Raw genomic sequence first — 8,267 nt, 5'->3', positions numbered from 1 at the left:
CAGCGTCTCTTTACAATTCAGTTTCACCTTTAAAGTCTGTCCCATGATTTATGCTTCCGATAGCATTGTGTGAGTGTACTGAGAAATAATGTAGATATAAGGCTCACCTCTTCGGAGGCACAGTTCAATGGCAGTAAATTTATTTACTTGTGCAACTGTCTAGTTTTAGACTATTTCCATCAGAAGACTCCTTGTTCTCATTTTCTGTCATTTGAAAGCACATTTAAAGGTTGGTGTGATCTCAGACTTTGGGAGGATGGAGGAAGAGGGATCACAAATTTAAACCCCATCTGTGCTGTACTGTGAGATGCTGTCTCAGAAACACAAGGGTTGGGATATTGTAGTTCAGTGGTAGAGTACTTGCTTAGTGAGCACAAGGCCCTGGATCTTTAATGCCTCAAAAAAGATGTATTGTTGTGGGAATGAATATTGATATTAAGAATTTTTCATCATGGGATATTATTCATAGTGTCTTCTTTGTGGAGTGCCTTTGTATAAATGCATGTGTGTACATATGCATTTGTGTGTGTACATATGTATGTGTGTGTACATGTGTATATGTGTGTATAGGCATGTATGTATATATGTGTGAGTATATATGCATATGTGTGTATAGGCATGCATGTGTATATGTGTGTGTGCATATGTATATGTGTGTATAGGCACGTATGTGCATATGTGTGTATACATGTCTGTTCACTTGTGTAGGTACATGTGGAGGCCAAAGGTTGATATATAGATGTCTTCCTCATTCACTTCACTTGTTTTTGAAGCAGCACTTCTCACAAAGCCTGGAGCTTGTTGTTCTACTAGGTGGGTTGTCCAGAGAACCCCTGGGATCCACCTATCTTTGCCCCAAAGAGCCGAGATTACAAGCAGGTACCCAGCTTTTCTCATGGGTGCTAGAGATCCGAACTCAGACAGTCATGCTTTCACAGTAAGCATTTACCTGCAAGGTCACCTCCCTAGTGCCATGAAATGCCATTTTAACCCTCTTTTCTGTTTTCTAAAGCATTTAAAAAGTTAAATATATTTAAGAATTTTAAAATGTACACCATGTTTACATTACAACACCCCTTCTCTCCATCTTCTAATCCTTCACATGTCTCTCTCCCCACTCCTGTTAAATACATGCCCTCTTTGTCTTTAATGATCATCTATGTATTATATATATATGAATAAATATGCTAATACAGTCAAATGAGTTTGTTTAGTTGTTTTAGTGTATATGTTTTTAGAACTGACCACTTAGTACTGAATAGCTAACTAGGGTACTCATCCATGGAAAGGACTTCTTCTCTCTGTGGGGAGGACTTTTCCCTCTCTCTGTGGGGAGGACTACTTCTCCCTCTCTCTGGGGGGAGGACTACTCCCTCTCTCTGTTGGGAAGACTACTTCCTCCTCTCTCTGTGGGGAAGACTACTTCCTCCTCTCTCTGTGGGGAGGACTACTTCTCCCTCTCTCAGTAGCCAACAGTTGCCTGTCGCTCCTTTTACCCAGTTTGAACATTGTACTGTTTTCTTTCTGTTGTTATTTAATAGTCTTTGATAAAGTCTGGAGATAATTCTCTTCTTAGATGTTTGTGTTAAGAGTTTTTTCTCAGTTTGTTGAATGTTTGTTGATTCTTTTAACACTGTATTTTGAAGAGTATGGATTTAATTTGGATGAATTTATTTATTATTTGTCAAAGACATCCTTTCATTTTCTCCAGGGACTTTTTCTGCAGTATGTTCGGTTTATGATCCACCTACACTTGCTCTTAGCTTAAAGGATATATGTGTGCTCTATTCTCCAATTATTCCTCATATATGAAATGAGGTAGGAATTAAGATTTTTTCTATATACATTGCTCTAGGACCATAGTAATGAAGATTCCCTTTCCCTTGTTGAGTTACTTGTCTAAGGATTAAGTGGCCTCATATGTGAGCCCCATTTTGGAGCATGTATCCTGACTGTGACCTCACATGTGAGCCCCGTTTTGGAGCATTGTACCCTGACTGTGATTCTTGTCCCCAGACCACACTTGATTGGGATAATTAAGGAACAACAAGAGACTAGTAGCCCAGTTCTCTCAGTACTTTTATTTTTCCAAATCTCCTCCTGGGATTCGGGTTGTGAGTGACCAGCTAATTGAATAGGAACCAAAATCTTCATGGTATCAAGCTTTGTGCATGCATGGGAAATGTCTTTACACTTAGTAGGTCTTTTACAAATCCTTTCAGCAACGAATTTTAGTTCTCAGCACAGTGAATTTGCAACTTTTAATTTGATTCACTTCTAAGTAATAAAAAAATTATATTGCCCATGATAATTTTAGAGGTTTTTTTTTTTATTTAATATGTTTTTGCTGATAGTTAAGACAAGAATTGATTTTTTTGGATAATGACATTTTACCCTGCAAGACTGATGAATTTAATTCTGGTATGCGTTTGGAGAGTCTGTGAAATGTTATGTGTTTAGACAGATATGTTACTGGTGAGTTGTCACAGCTTTAATTTTTTTAAATTATTTTTTTATCGATTATTTGGTAATCTCCCATCATGCACTCTAATCTTTCACCTTCGAGCCTTCTCATATTCGCCCCTTCCTCCGTGATTCCCACTCTGCGAGAAAAGGCAAAGCAAAACAAAAACAAAATCCATTTTATGTGGTCCATATATTAGCTGGAGCACAGCCAGATTCCTAGTGGCCAGCCCTCCAAGAGAGGATGAGGTTTTCTCTGCCTATATCGGTGCCAGAAGCCATCAATAGAGGACAGTGGTTTGGTGGCTGGATAGTGGTGGGACAGGGTCTGCTCTGCTTCGAGGGGCGGGGCCAAGCTCTCCCATAGCCACAGAAATTAACATGGCTTTTGGTAGCATCCGAGACCCTAGGCATCAGCTTGGGCATTGGTGGTAACATGGGCCACAGACCACAAACATGGTCCTTGGACCCATCAGGGACATTGGCCCCACTCAAGGCCCTCAGCAGCTATGTGGACCATGAACCTCAACATGATCTCAGGTGATTACACATGTTAACAGCTTTACCTCTTAACTTCAAGTTATGACTTATTTTTTATGTCTTGTTTCATGGTCTTATGTTTCTATGGTCTAGTTTTTGTGATTTCCTTGATACCTTTTAACATGATATCTGGAAGTTTTCTAGGCTACTACATTTTATTATTATTATTGTTGTTGTTGTTATTGAAAATAAAGTTAGTTTCAGACTGTAATCTGTGCTCTTGCTGCATTCTTGGACACTTGGTGAAGACTTGTTGAACTTATTTTCTAATACACTTCATTTGATAATATTTTCATAGGATTAAAAAAAATCTAGTTTTTCTCAGCTTTGGTATTGAGTTATTCTTGCTTCATTAAATGAGCTGAGAAATTGATTTCTTACCTTGACTTTCCAGGAGTTTGTTTCATTTTGACACTATTTCTTTATAAAATATTTGACAAAATTTCTTAAGTCTCATGGGCTTTCAAGTTCTCTTTATAGAAAAAGAATTGTTAGAAATTAAAGGTGAGAGTTTGAGCTTGCTGCGTCACTTTCTCCTCCCCTGCAGCAAGGGATAAGAAACCCTGCGCCAAGATCTCATTTCCCAGGTGGCTGCAGAAGATGGCAGAGGGGCAGGTTCTAGTATTAGATGCCCAGGTCATCTTCTGGGCTGCCTGGTGACCTTTGTGGCCAAGCAGGTACTGCTGAGCCAGAAGGTGGTGGCTGTATGCTGTGAGAGTCTCAACATTTCTGGAAATTTCTAAAGAACTAAGTTGAAGTGTCAAGCCTTTCTCTGAAAGTGGATGGACGCCAACCCCAGTCGAGGCTCCTACCACTTTCGAGCTCCATATTGCATTTTTTTTGACGCACTGTGAAAGGCATACTGCCCCACAAGACCGAGAGAGGCCAGGCTTCCCTGGAACGCCTCAAGGTGTTGGATGGGACCCCTCCACCCTATGACAAGAAAAAGCAGATGGTGGTCCCTGCCACCCTCAAAGTTGTGCGGCTGAAGCCTACCAGAAAGTTGGCTTATCTGGGGTGTCTGGCTCATGAGGTCAGGCACAAGTACCAGGCAGTGACAGCCACTCTGGAGGAGGAATGGAAGAGTAAGGTCAAGATCCACTATCGGAAGAAGAAGCAGCTCTTGGGGCTATGGAAACAGGCAGAAAAGAATGTGGAGAAGAAAATCTGCAAGTTCAGAGGTCCTCAAGACCAATGGACTCGTGGTGTGAACCCAATAAAGACTGTGCCTCATGCCTGCCTGGCCTGCCCTTTCTCCACACCAACCAGGGAAGTGGAGACCACAGGTTTCTTAGTCGCTGCTCCCGTGGGTAGAGGGTACACTTAGACTGTCGGGAGCTCACCACCCACTTGAGCTCTACTAAAGTGAAAATCATGGAATCAGCTGCAGTGTTCAAAATGAGTAGGGAGGGGGCGGTGGCTGCCCCGCCCACCTGTCCCAATACCACACCCACAGCTGTGGAAATGAGGGCCACACAACCGGGCGGGGCTTAGAAGTGCGCACTGAAGATACCGACTGAATACTGGCTCTATCTTTGATCCTTCCCAACAGACCACAAAGCATTATTTTTTTCTGGAGGGTTCTGTGTGCTAATAAATTATTTGACTGAGATAAAAAAATTAAAAGTGAACAAATATAAGTTAATTTCAATCAAAATTTTATGTTTTGTTGATTTGGATGAAACCCCCCCTACCCCCAAGGAACTTGTGAAGTTTGCTTAGTTGTCAGCTTCAGGATTTAAAGTTGGTCAGAATATTGTCATTTTTATAAATAGGTATAGAGTCTGGAGTGAAGACCCTTCCTAACGTTAGCAGTTATTGTCTCCTTATGAACAGAGCCACAGTCTTGGGGGTATCTACCCATTTATTTCTAATCTTTTCAAGGAAATAACTTGGACCAATTTTCTCATCATGGCTCTCTGTGAAATGTCCACTCCTGTTTTCTCCCTTCACTGAGATTTGTTTGCCTTTTTATTTTTATTTATTTATTTAAAAATCTGTATGTGGAAGTTTGGACAGTGGGTTTAGTGCCCTTTCGTCTTTCTGAGCATAGGCAGAGCTTAGGCATTCAAGGCGCTGCCCTTCCCCTCAGCTCTCCAGCTGTACCTTCCAAGTTGTAATGTGATGCTCTCGTTACCACTTAGTTTGAGAAATTCTCCAGTTTCCCTTGTAATTTCTTCATCGATCTGCGGTTTACTTAAAGGCGTTTGTTTAATTTAGCAAACCTTGGTGCATTCCTTTTAAATTTAATTCCATGCGACCAGAGACTATAACTTGAATGATTTTTTTTTTTTTTTAGTCGTTAAAAACTTGCTGAGGTGTGCTCTTTTGTGAAGCACATGGCCTGCATGGTGAGGTTTTTTTTCCCTGTGTACCTGAAAGGGATGTGAGCTCTCTTTTGAGGTGGACTCATACGTGAATGTCAATGAAGTCATTTTAGAGGATGGCATTAAAACGTTCTGATGAGCTCGTGGGCCTGTGAGGGGCAGCAGCTGTTTGGAATGCTGACCTGAAAGGTTTATCTGTAAGGATCTGGATTTGTTTTATCTTGCAACCGAGCCCCCCCCCCCCCCCACGCTACAATCATTTCTACCTTAACAGAAACAGGCTAAGATGCCTGCATTTGTTTAATTCACCTTGCTTTTGTTGGTTTACCGTGTGCTTCTCTGATTTGGGGAAATGCAAGAAGACAGGCTAAATTTTCACCAGAGCAGAGATCCTCCTTGCCCTGTGCTTGCTTTGAATACGCCGGGAGATGTGGTCTGTTTGGTGCCTTAGATGAGGGATGTGATGGCCTTACCACTGAGTTATGCCCTGTGAGCAGTGCACTTAGATCTGAGCATATTCAGTGGCAGCACATGTGGGTCTGAGCATGCTCACTGGGTCACTCACCTGAGAATTTCACATGCTTGGAGGGCAGTTCAGCTGAGTATCTCAGTGAGTAGCTCATCTGGAGGGTTAATAAATTCAATATGTAACTCCCTTAGGGATTAGGTATGTTTTGGGCTCTTGGGCATTGAGCTTGTTTAGAGGTTAGCTCACTTGGGGATTCCCAGGGGTGGGCAGTTTCCCTGGGGACAGAGTGTGTTCAGGAGGTCGCTCATAGATACCGAGCAAGCACAGGGAGTGATTCCCCTAGGTGAGGTAGGGCTCTCTCTCTCTCTCTCTCTCTCTCTCTCTCTCTCTCTCTCTCTCTCTCTCTGTGTGTGTGTGTGTGTGTGTTTCATTGTTTGGCTCTGATTCTTGATGTTCTGGTCTTGTGGCACCCAGGAGTTAACTGCATACCCACAGACAGTAGATTTATCAAAACCAAATCTTTCCTTGAACAGGTGGGGAACCCACGTTCCAGGAAGTTAAGAACTGGTCAAGGTCATTATTTTCCAAGTCTTCGCAGGGGTAAGTCACCCTGTGTGACCTTCTGCAATTTCTCACTTGCTCTCTGAAACTTTAGGCTGTTCATGGCAGCCGATGATCAAACACGGAGGATGGAGGTGAGGAGACCTCCTTAGGATGCCTGTTAGGAGAGTAGTGGAGGAAGGGAGGGCACTGTCTATAGCCCCTCTTGCTGTTTCTTGATGGGCCTTGTTTTCTCCAAGGACTGATTTACTGGTGACTGAGGTCAGAGTTTAGAAGCACCCGGGACTTGTGGTTTAATTGCCCTGAGCAATTGGGAAGGCAAAGAGGAGAGGAAACCCTTCAGGGGGAATGGTAATTATTTGTGTACAGAAATCACAGCGCTCGTTACAAAATGTTTGTGTACTCTTGTGTATCGGTGGATGAGCATGCAATGTGCGAGTTTTAGAGCAGTTTATTGGACCTATCTCTCAATCTGTCGAAAAGTGGTGTTGCCATAAGAGTCTGATGGTTTATTTCCTTCTGTTTAAGCGAAACGTAAATTATCTGGCCCATTAATATCTGGGCGCTCTAATCCATTATTAGAGGAGAAAAGTAAAACCCCTGCACTAAGATGAATGTTTGCTTTTAAAATGATTAATAATTCGAGGTTCCTGGCACATTCCTCATGCTGCTGCTGGGCTCTGTTGGGGGAAAAGAACAGAAACAGATTGGGAAGATCACCGGCTGTGGTTCAGTGTTCACTCAAATGACCCTTCGGTCTCTTCCTCTCTTCCGAAGCCTTCACTAGCTTCCCAGTGCCTTTGTCATGTAGGACAAAATCCTAGCAAACCAGCTGATGATGCCCGCCTCCTGGAGTATCATGTGTCCAGCCTTGCACCATGGCAGAAGCAAGAGAAGGCTTTTCTGCTCTTGAATAATTAATTATTTTGTGTACTAGGAGAGATGAAGACAGCTCATGGAGAGGTACCAGTTGTGAGGCAGAGAAGATGGGGCAGTTGTGAGGATCATCATAGCCAAGAAGATGAGAGACTGACCCTGAGTGGTCAAGAAATGCTTCCTGGAGAAGGTGAGCCTTGGGGAATGAGAAGTTCATGGAGGATTGCACACATACAGACTGTCTCCTGAGCATCAGCTTTGAGCTCAGAGCTTTGTGGATATTATTGGTATTGGGGCTGTGTCTTAGGGCTTCAACATCAGAACCATCATTGTCTCTTTGTGAGGGAGACAAATGAGGCTCTAAGACGTGGGATCACCCACCTGGTTTCGAGGGTCAGTATTGGGGAACTCTGAGGGATCAGAAGTCTGAGCACTCACTGTTCTTATGCAGATGTATGTGTGTGTGGGCAGAGAGTCATTAACCTGTAAGGATGCAAGTGTGGGATCTCAAGGGCTTAGCTTGGTGGGGGCACAATTTCAGTGTAGGGTCCCAGTCTGGACCTTAGCAGGTGATACTGTACACCTCAGTGTTGCTGGGGCTTTCTTCTGGTTGGTGATTTTGGAAAGGTGTGGCCTTGTCTCTAGCGTCACACCTGGGCTTGGGCCACATCTCACTGCCAGTGAATGCAGCAGCCCCTAGGCTCATGGCCTTCAGTGGCATCTGCCCACAGTAGGTACAACTATGACCCACACAAAGCACAGATCCTCTTGCTCCCAGTGTGCTTGAAACCCCATTTCCACAGAGTCCCCAAGGATGAGCAGGCCTCCCTCTCCTACCCCTGCTTTCCTTCTTCTCTGCTTCTTCAGACAGAAACCCTCTGCTTCTCTCTTGACCATCTTTGGGCTTCCTGTGATCACATCTGCTAGGGAGAGCATCTTTCTGTTCAGTTCCAGAGGGCTCCCTCCCGGTCCAGCTCCCTGTGACCTTCATCCATCTCTCTGGGTGTGTGGATAGATGCTCTTTCCCAGTC

The 8,267-nt window shown here is 43.5% G+C and overlaps 1 pseudogene across 1 annotated transcript; it reads left to right on the top strand.

The window, feature by feature from the left end:
* Nucleotides 1-3,603: 3,603 nt before the first annotated feature.
* Nucleotides 3,604-4,214, top strand: LOC308426740 (large ribosomal subunit protein uL13-like; annotated as a pseudogene). Its single transcript has one exon. The product of its transcript is annotated as a large ribosomal subunit protein uL13-like (transcript).
* Nucleotides 4,215-8,267: the final 4,053 nt, after the last annotated feature.

The sequence above is a fragment of the Micromys minutus genome (genome assembly GCF_963924665.1).
Source record: "Micromys minutus genome assembly, chromosome: 10".
Classification (NCBI taxonomy): domain Eukaryota; kingdom Metazoa; phylum Chordata; class Mammalia; order Rodentia; family Muridae; genus Micromys; species Micromys minutus.
The sequence above is the reverse complement of the archived record's forward strand: the minus strand, read 5'-3'. Positions and strand labels throughout refer to the sequence as shown.